Source organism: Xiphophorus hellerii, chromosome 19 (assembly GCF_003331165.1).
Source record: "Xiphophorus hellerii strain 12219 chromosome 19, Xiphophorus_hellerii-4.1, whole genome shotgun sequence".
Taxonomy (NCBI): domain Eukaryota; kingdom Metazoa; phylum Chordata; class Actinopteri; order Cyprinodontiformes; family Poeciliidae; genus Xiphophorus; species Xiphophorus hellerii.
In genome coordinates this window covers 18495146-18505440 of record NC_045690.1, presented here as the reverse complement: position 1 = coordinate 18505440, position 10295 = coordinate 18495146, and positions in this window count along the sequence as shown.

Here is a 10295-nt window from a genome sequence, read left to right as displayed (position 1 = left end):
GGGGGACGTGATAAGACTGCAATGAGGTAGAGGATGAAAACCGAGCGAAGGAGCGAGGGAGAGGGAGAGAGAAAGAAAAAGAGAGAGAGGGAGAGAGAGAGAGGAGGAGGAGGACTTTAAATGAATAAATAAATAACTCGTTTGGCTTTAGGATGCAGAGCCCGCTTCTCCACGGAGCAGCCCGTGGGAGCTGCGGCAGTGCGCGAGCGAGCGAGTGAGTGGACCCGGCGGTCGCTCGTGCGCTGCGCGGAGTTGGAGGCTGCGTAACGATGGAGAAGCCTCTCTTCATCTCTAACACAACTGGGTAATTCACAGAGGAGAGGAGAAAGAGAGAGAGAGACGCGGAACGGAATTAATCATGCAATATAAGGCGGCGCGCAAAGTGGCCCTGTTTTTAGTTCATAAACAGATTACAGAGGAGACATCAGAGTCACACAGCCAGTGGGGCCCTTATAAACTTCCCCCTCACGTTAATCGAGTGAGCGGCGGGCTAAAAAAAAAAAAAAAAAAACGTTTCCGCTATAGCGACGATAATTTATAATCTCATTAGTTTATTCATTTCTCCTCTTGCCCTTAAGCACCTATACGGATTTCGCTTTAAAAAGGGAAAGAAATAACGGTGTGCGTTACCATGGTGATGTGGTGCCAGCTGTCTTTGGCTGCGGAGGAGACTGTGATGACTTTTGAAGAGGAACGAGTGTTTTTACACTACAGCGAGGCCCGACAGTCTGCGCGAACTTCCCCCAAAACGAAGAAGAAGAGACAGCAACAGATGCAGCGCCTACGATGAATTTGTTTGGGGACTAAACGGAATTTGATCTTGGGGCCCCCGGCCCAGCAAGCTATGTACAACCACTCAACACTGATCTACTGGAAATTCATTTGTGTCACTAATGTTTCATTGTTTTTCGGATTAAACTGAGGTATCTGAACGAATTCGAATATTATTGTAAAATTAAGTTATTTCAATCATTTAGTCCAAAAAGCGAAACTGATATAGATCCATTACACACAGTGATATTTTTTTGTTCATTTTTATGATTATGGATTGAAACTAAAAGAAGGAAAAAAAAACGTTTTTCAGGAAATGAAACGTTACATAAGGTAAATAAATATTATTTTAAGGCTATGCGATTAAATGGGACTTGATAGTTTTCCAGTTGGTAGAGATTGATACAAAAAGTCACCAGTTGCTAATGCAGCAGACTCTTTACATTTTGCTGTGTCAAAGAGTATTTGGAAAGTTAAGCGGAAGGAAAATATGTCATAGAAAAAGCAATAGAAAGAAAGCTGAACTCCGGAAATGGCATTTGTTGGTGGCAAGAAGACAGCAAAAAAGATTTCAGTTTGCCGCTTACCATTTAGGGTAAGGTGCTCTGATCAGATTAACCTTAAGCTTAACTTTTTACATGTTACAGGAATCTGTATATCACCCTGAACACTTTACTTTTTTTCAGCAGAAATAGGGATTTGGATCATACTTGATGGGGAGAGGAATGGAGCCAAATACAGGTAAATCCTGGGAGAAAATTTGCAAAATACTTAAGACTATGGCCGGGGTTTTACTTTTAAGAAACACTGAGTTAGACTCAGTCAAAGTCCAGACCTAAAACTAAGAATCTTGGTCAAAGTATGGAAATTTTAGATTTTTGTTTCTCAAAAGGAAGTAAAAGTACATAAGTACAAATGTAATGTTATAGCATCTTTCACAGAAATATAGATCACAAAGGGCTTCTCAAAGGCAAGACCATTTTCAAACAGGTAAACATCAACAACAACAACAAAAAAACAGAAAATTAAAATAAATCCCAGTGTAATAATTATTACACTTTGCTATATGCAGTTCTGTGTGTTGGTGTATCACATGACATTTTGCTAACAAGAAGTGATGTTTGTGTTTGCAACCAAATGAGTGCTGGTTGTCTCAGACAATAAATCACATTCTGTGATTTATTAACGGCAATTGTAAAGAAGTACCCAACTTCTAAACGTCAAAAACCAATCTTGTTTTCATTTGTATGAGTGTTCCTCAACAAAAAAAACACAAACAAAAAAATAAAAACACTTTTGGAAACCTGAATTTCATGACAGTAAGACACGGTCTGAGGTGGGTGGGGCCCTTTGCTGCAGTCGCCTTGCTCTCTTTTGCCTTGGGCTGGTTGTGGCACGCACTCTCTTCTCCAGCATTGAATTGAACTCCCCGCATAGGCTAATCACAACTTGCTAGGTGGTCGCTACTCCACCAATATGGCCTCCAAGTGCCAGCAACTGGGTTCCCAGCAAAGCCCGGGGTCCCCTGTAGGTCTCAATCAGACACATTGTTGAAAACATGCATTCAGTGGCGTTCAAATAGCAGGCGGCCAGTTTCACGGCTATAGGAAAAGATTTAATAACAACATGTCTCCCACGTTACTGAGCTGAAAGTTCAATTTTCAGTTCAATTTCACATTGATTTCTGCGTGCATTATAAGGTGAATCACCTTGAGGAAATGGAGAGGTGCATCTCTCCCTCTCTCTGCTCCTTCCACCCTCCCCGCCTCGTTCTTCCCTCTCCTGCTGGCAGTGGAGGGGAAAGCTCTCCCTGGAGATTCCTATCAGAAACAGTAACAGAGACGGTTCCAGTAATATCAGGGAGATGCAGATGATGGTTATAGATCTCAGGGCTCTCAGGTGCATTAGTCCTTATTACTGCCTCCCCACAAGGCTACTTAACGCTTGCTTGCAGTGGAAACAAGCAGGCAGAGACAGAGCATGCATGTATGCACTGCCACGTAGATGCATGTACTTGTTTAGAGTGCTTAAACATTGATGCACGCGTTTGAATTGCTTAAAATGTTGCTGCCGGTCTGAGGTTGGCATACACTTACCAACCTCAATATCGCAATAATCTGGGATTTTTAACGGCTTATTTAAACCAATGTGTTTTTCCTGGATGGAATAATTTTAACCAACTTTAATGACTTTTAGGTGTCACTGCGGACTCTCCTCAGATAGATAGATAGATAGATAGATAGATAGATAGATAGATAGATAGATAGATAGATAGATAGATAGATAGATAGATAGATAGATAGATAGATAGATAGATAGATAGATAGATAGATAGATAGATAGATAGATAGATAGATAGATAGATGTGGCTGTGTGGGTAGAGTAATCATCTTGTGATCTGAAGGTTGTAGGTTCGATTCCAGCTTCCTCCTGCCACATGTTGATGTGCCTCTGGGCAAGGCACTTAACTCCAAATTGCCTACTGATCTATGTATTGTGTATAAATGTGTACGCGTTTGTGATAGTGACTCTAGTGTAAAGCGCTTTGAGTGGTCAAAATGACTGGAAAAGCGCTACAAAAGTTCAAAGATAGATAGTCAGTCAGAAGTGACTGGCATACAGTTAACTTGGTTGGTTGATTCTGGAGTACCATTCATACATTTCCAGTAGGATTAAGAACTAGGCCTTGGCAAAAGTCTAATGTCAGCTTGCTTCATCCAAAACTAGTTTTGGTTTGTGTTTGGGCCAATTGTCCAACTCTGCAGAATGAACTATAAAAGAGAATCTGTTGGAGAAAGATTGACTTTGTTCACTCAAGAGAAGCTGTTGAACCGTGGAGGCTCGCTAAATGAAGAAAACAAATGGAGAGGAACTGAAAGACGATGGTTATAAGATCCCATCCGATATCTGGGTATCTTTTCTTCAGAGGCAGGAGCTGCTCTGAGGATATAGGGGTTTTTTTTGTTTGTGTTTTTTTTTTTTTTGGTGGGGTGAAGAGGGGAAGTGTTGACTGTGCCTCTAAAGTAGGGGATCTATTTATAATGGCCTAGTGCTGTCTCTGGAGCTGTCCAGAGCTGAAATGGATGGGGATTCATGCTGTTTCATTTCAACCACATATCCTCTCCTCTTCCTCCGCTTCTGTCTCCAGACTGAGTTTCTTTCTGATAATACTCAGATTCTTTATATTTTATACTCCTTTCTTGTTTTCTTTTATCTCTTCCCCTCTTCTCCCATCCCTGCGCTGACTCTCCTGTGGGCTCTTATTAATTCGGACTGGTTTCCTCTTCACACTTTCTTTGATTTAATCCACTTTGTTTCCCTCTCCAGGCTCAGTCCTTCCTCTTCCACTGAGGACGCACTGCAAAAAGTGGTCATCTCAGATCTGTGGCTCTCTCCAATTATGATCTTGCTCAAAAGATATCCGCCGGGACGCGCAAGTGCACACACTCGAGACTTGAGGGCAAGGCGACATGTCGAGAGGAGCGGAAGACGTGGATTATTCCTCCTCTCCGGCGATCCACGGATGTCCTTTAAAACGAACGTACACATTGTTCTCATGCCTGAATGCATGTTTTGGTTTTTTGGGGGGTCTTCACCGCCCCTCCCGGTGTCTTGCTACTCAGAAGGTTGAGGCATGAGGGAGAGGAAGAAGGCAAGGGCGCGCTGCATTCTCCTGGTATAAGAAAGGGTCTCGGAAAATTACATATACTTTAATATACTTATAGCCAGACTAATCATTGGTTCATTTAACGTATGCTGGTATTTAAGCTAATTTATTCTGAAACAACTATTTTTGTAAAGAAAATTTCCATTGAGGTTTATTTATTGGACATATTTCTGCGCAGTGGACCAACTTCAAATATTCTAGAGTTTAGTGTATAGCAGTTTATTTAAATACTTCATTAGATTAATATGAACAATGTACTTTTTTTTGCTATAAACACAATTAAAATGTATTACAACACTACCTTTTAATAAGTAACAAATATGCCTGGGCAGCAATTTTATTAAATTACTTCATTCCAATCAAAGTAAATTTATACTTCAGTAGTTAATTATTAAGATGTGTTATTACTTCATGCATTATTTAGAGTTAAACAAACAAAATATTACCGGTATGCTGAAGCCTTATGGGACAATTTCCCAATCTGAACCTGGGTAAACGAAGAAAAAAAAAGTTTCCCCCTTTGTAAAAGTCATGAAAAAGAATCACAATTTTTGTAAACTCAAGTTCCTTTTCTCTTGCTGTACCAAGGACAGCTGGACCTGTCAAAAAAAGAATAGCATCACTTCAAGTAGAACCAGTCTGACAACACGAAGTAGGCCAAAAGTTCTCAAACGCAAAGAAATTCAAGAGCAGTTGAGAAACAAATTCATTGACATCTAATTTCTAACGCATTGGGACTCCAGAGAACCAATCCATTATTGAACAGACGTGGTGAATCTGCATTGGAGTGGTCAACGCACCAAAATACCTAACAGAGCGTAAAGATGACCTAAATAGGAAGTCTCAAAGGACCAAGAACACAATCTAAAGCACTGCAGGCCTCATTCACATCTGTCAGAGTTTATGATTCAGCTATGAGACAGAAACAAAATGGCATCAAGTTGGACGGTTCCAAGGCCAAATCCACTTCTGATTTGGACCATAAATCAATCAATCGAGTTTATTTGTATAGCACATTTCATCAATGCAGAAGTTTAAAGTGGTTTACATCATAAAACCACAAAAATAACAAACATTTTTACATTTTGATGAGTGCCATAAAAGAGCACAAAGACCATCTGTCATTTTCCAAAGAGACTCCACCCGACTTCCGTCACTTTTATGCAGATGACATTCAACTATCCTGCTCCATTAAGCGTTCTTCTAATTGTGTGATCTTGAGACTGATTTTAAAAAATATGTGATCTTGAACTTCACTCTGAGAATCCCCTGAGAGCAGATAAGTCGTTTAAATTCTGCCGTCGAGCCAAACTTAAGGAAGTTAGAGTTGTTTTTGAACGATCAATGTCACTTGAAGGCCATTCAAAGGAATCTATCCAAAACTGTTTAGTCCGCAATAAAGTTGGTATCAAAACAGACCCTGGAGATGGCTGTTAATGCTTGTCTTTCCTCTTCTCTAGATTATTGTAGCACACATTTTGTTTTTACAAGTATAAACAAAAAAATGCTTCAGTTGGCTCAAAACTCTGCAGCAATACACTTACATAATATATTCTGTCAACAGCATTAAGGATGATTTGTGTCCAGCTACATCTGGCATAAAACCAGCACAGCGCTTTAGAGAACTTTAGAGCGTCTTACCAAGGTGGTGTTTTGATGATCAGGGATTGCTTCACTGCTTCTGACCCTGAAAAACTCGATGTAAATGACGAAACACTGAAGGTTGCTCTCTCGTTGGAGGAAATCTGGCCGTCATTTTGTGCCTGAGCGCCAGAACAATGATCTGAAGCACATCAGGAAGTTCACTTCTGAACGCCTATAAACGAGTATAATGAAGGTTTTGCTGTGCTCTAGTCAAAGTTCTGACTTAAATCAGGTCGTTTGTGCTTGAGTCGAGTCCTGCAAAGGAGAGCGGAACAAAATTCCTCTATAGTCACATGATATTCATTGCCAATTATTGCAACCACTTGTTATCGCTTTGCCCACAATAGGTGTAAGTGGAAATGACTTTGTCACAAATATGAAAACAGCTTTGTGTGTTTTCTCAGGATATTGTTGTCTGATATTAGATGTGTTTATTGATCTAAAACAATAAAGTGTGACAAAAAAAATTTGTCAACAGCAGAAAGAAGCTGACAGGAGGCAAGTACTTTTCCACAGCCCGATCTAGACTAATAATAATTACCACAGCATATTTTTAAAAATATACTCGAATATATGGAATTTCAACTATTATTACTTCTACTCTCAGACATGCAGCTGGAGAGGGACTGCTTTAAAGCCTACCACAAAAAAAACAGGCATAAAATCTGTTAAATGGGAGGCCAGACTTCACAGTTTTCTCTGCATTTATGAAATACAGTTAAATGTTTAAATTGTTCATTTGAAATTGTTTGCTCCTGTATTTTTCAAGTTCTTGTTCAGTGATAAACCTGATAATTTCAATTCTGATTTTTTTTTCTCTTTAAACTGTTTGTTCACAAGTTTTGATCAACAGAAATGTTAAATAGCTGTCAGACACTGAAAGATGAAATTATTCTGGAAAAAAGAGCAAAAAATACAGACTCAATGCACATTTTTTTGAGAATTTTGCAGCCATAAAGTCAAAAAAACCAAACTAAAAAAAAAAGGTGGCCCAGTTGCAAATTATGGTCATATGAGGGTTAAGTATATTAGCAATATACAACTGAGATCAATTTGAAATAAGCTAAAGGAGATTTATTCTTAAAAGAATCTAAAAGTGGGAAGAAGAAGAAGAAGAAGAAGAAGAAGAAGAAAAAAGGAAAAGAAGGAGAAGAGGGGCAGACGGAGGAGGGAGGGGAGAGAAACAGACCGGCTGTGGGTGGGAGAAGACAATGAGCGGTGGGCATTGGAGGTTTGGTGAGATGTGGAGGAGGACGAGGACAGCCAGGAGGGCAGGTGGTTCTGTCATTAGCTCCAGATTAAAGCAGAGGGCAACTCCAGAGGACTCACCTCTGATTCACACAGTGGTTCTGCAGGCAAGGACGAGCCTCTCGGGATACACGGAACACATGCACACATGTGAGAGCGTCCAGGCCGGAGACGCTGGAGTGATTCACAGGATTACCCACGGGCCCATGATTATACACACATAAATACACACATATAGCCACACAACACCCCCTCCTCATTTACACCGTGACTCACAAGAACATGTCGACTCCCACACACACACACATGATCTCTCACAGACACACACATCGCTGCACCACTTAATCAAATCTCCTGTTTTAATTAGGATTCAAATCAGTTGCCATGGGAACCTTGCCCCCTTGGAGTCTTAAAGGTAAGGCTCTGTATTTTTTTTTCTTCTTCTTCTTCTTTTCTCACCCCCTTCGCCTCCAGTGACTCTGCGGGAAGCTGTCCGAGGAGGGGGACGAATTCATAATACCTACGGTGATTCAGCCCAATGTGTTCCACAATGCATTTTGCACACAGACACAATTTTTCTGGGGAGGCCCGAGGTGCCAAATCTGAACTTCAATTTGGGCTCAGTCACAGTAAGGGGTAATGAGGGTGGTGGGAGAAAAAAAAAAAAAAAAAAAAACAGAATTACGATGGCTCACGCTGCTCTTCCTGATGATACGACGTCCTCGCTCATGAAAAGGCCACGCGCTGGCATTAAGAAGAGGAGGTTTTTGCTTTTTTGCAGAGGCCTGTCCAATCAATCGGTGACACTGGGAAAGTTTTCACATGGCAGCGCGGGTAAAAGCCTCTTTCGCGCTGCTCACACAGGTTGGTTTGCCTTCCCATTACAGCAGCCATGCTTTCAACAAGCTTTGGGCTTGCATGCATGTCCTACAACTCGACTCTTCAAAGCGTCAGAGGCTTGCTGATCAAAAGAATGCGTCTTAGAAAAGAAACATTGCGCGCTGCACTACAAGAGCATTTGCACAGTTTGAACTTAACTGCATTTTACAATGTTACAAACAGATTTTATTTTATTTATTTTTTTGGTGTGTATTACTGGACTGTGTGTGGTGAAGTTGAAGGAAAATTATGAGTGGATTTCAAAGTCAGATTAAAAATCATTCAACTTTGACATCTCTTTGTGTACAGCCTCTTTTGTTCAGGCGCTCCTAAATAAATAAAATACTCTCAGGATACATAAGGTCAACATTCTTCTTTGTGGATTATTCTTTTGTTTTTCATGGAAACTAGTCAGAGCTATATACAAAACAATCTCAGACTCAGACGTGTTAGTAGACATGTCAAAACGCTTGAAACAGCGTAGAGGCTCACATTAGCAGAAGAACTTCATTAACCATGTCAACAGAGCTACCATGGAATAATATAGATATGTGTTACAATGTCCTAGTCAAAGTTCAGACCTAAATCCAATTGAGAATCTTTGGCAAGATATTAAGACAAACTTAGCCTTAGCTAAGCTTGAGAACAGTCAGAAATGTAGTCCTTTACATTGTCCTAGATGGTGATACATACTCCAAAAAAAAAAACGTTGGAGTTTTTAAATGCTGGTACTATTCTCTTTTCACATCACAATTATGCAGAATTTAGTGTCGGCTTAATAGATGATATCCAAAATGTAGTCATTGAGGTTTTGTGGTTATTATGTGACAAAACAGGAAAAACTTCAAGGTGTGTGAATATACTTCTGGCAAAGAACTGTATCAATGTACCAGAATTGGTATCCTTCAGAATGTCAGCACTTCTAACATCCATGTTAATATTAATCAGACTGAGGAAATATTTATTCAGTGACTAATGCCGGCGCTCTGTTTAAAGTGATGTGGAGGCTTTAGTGTTAACACTAGCGTTTCATCTCACATGCTGATAAGAAGAGCCAGAGGCTTATCTTTAAAAGACTGGATGAGAAAAGCTCAAAGTGCAGCCAAGCCGTGCCACCTTCATCCGTCCCGAGAGCCTTAATATCAGCTCAGGTGAAGGCTGGACGTGATGAATTAAGCGAGGAGGGGATGCCAAGCGAAAGCCATTAGGATACAAGAACTCGGACGTTTGTCTGGCTTGCCGGTTGTCATGGTTGCGGTGTTTATCACCTCTTTCTGCCAACACGGGCCCAGGGGCAAATCAGATTGGCTTCAGACTGAGAGAGGGAGAGAGAAGGATACGGTGAGTGAGGGGGAGGACATATTGGCACAGCGGAGGGGTGAAATGCCAACACTCGGCATAGTCGAGACTGAAGAAGAGCACTGGACAAATGTCAACGTGGCTCATTCACGATAAGAGTGTGTTTCCATCCATTTGACTCAGATTTGGGGATTGAGACACAGTTTGTTTACTACGCTGAAGGCTCTTTCTGTTTTGCTGATTTAATGCGCAACAGATCTTCAGCAGATGTGGGGTGGCTCTCTGGAAGATCTTGAAATTCAGTGAAAACAGCACTGTTAACCTATTATAGAGGTCTAGAGAGACACCTAATCAGAAGTAAAACCTCCCCATCTCCGAGTGGCTTATGCCTGCCGCCTACCGGCCAAAAAAGCATCCAGGCCTAAATGACTGCACAAGTGGAGGGGAGAAGGTCTGAAAGAGAGCTTAACTTTCATTCCGAGCAGGGACGGGGGCAATATCACAACAGCCTTTATATCATCTTCAACTCCCCCAAGCTGATTTTAATTCCGAAAGGATCAATTATAACATCAACTTATTATAACAAGAGGACATTCTCAATCAGGCATCTATAATAGGTAACAGATGGTGTCGCCTTGTCGCTGCTGCCTGTCCCATCTCTGAGCACTGCGATGTAACCACCGCCGACTGCCAGGCGCACACGTGGGAGCACCTGAGCCCCGCCCCGTTGATTCTGCGCAGCCAATCGGCGCGCGTCGTGAAATCCTTCCAGCCAATCACGGCGCCG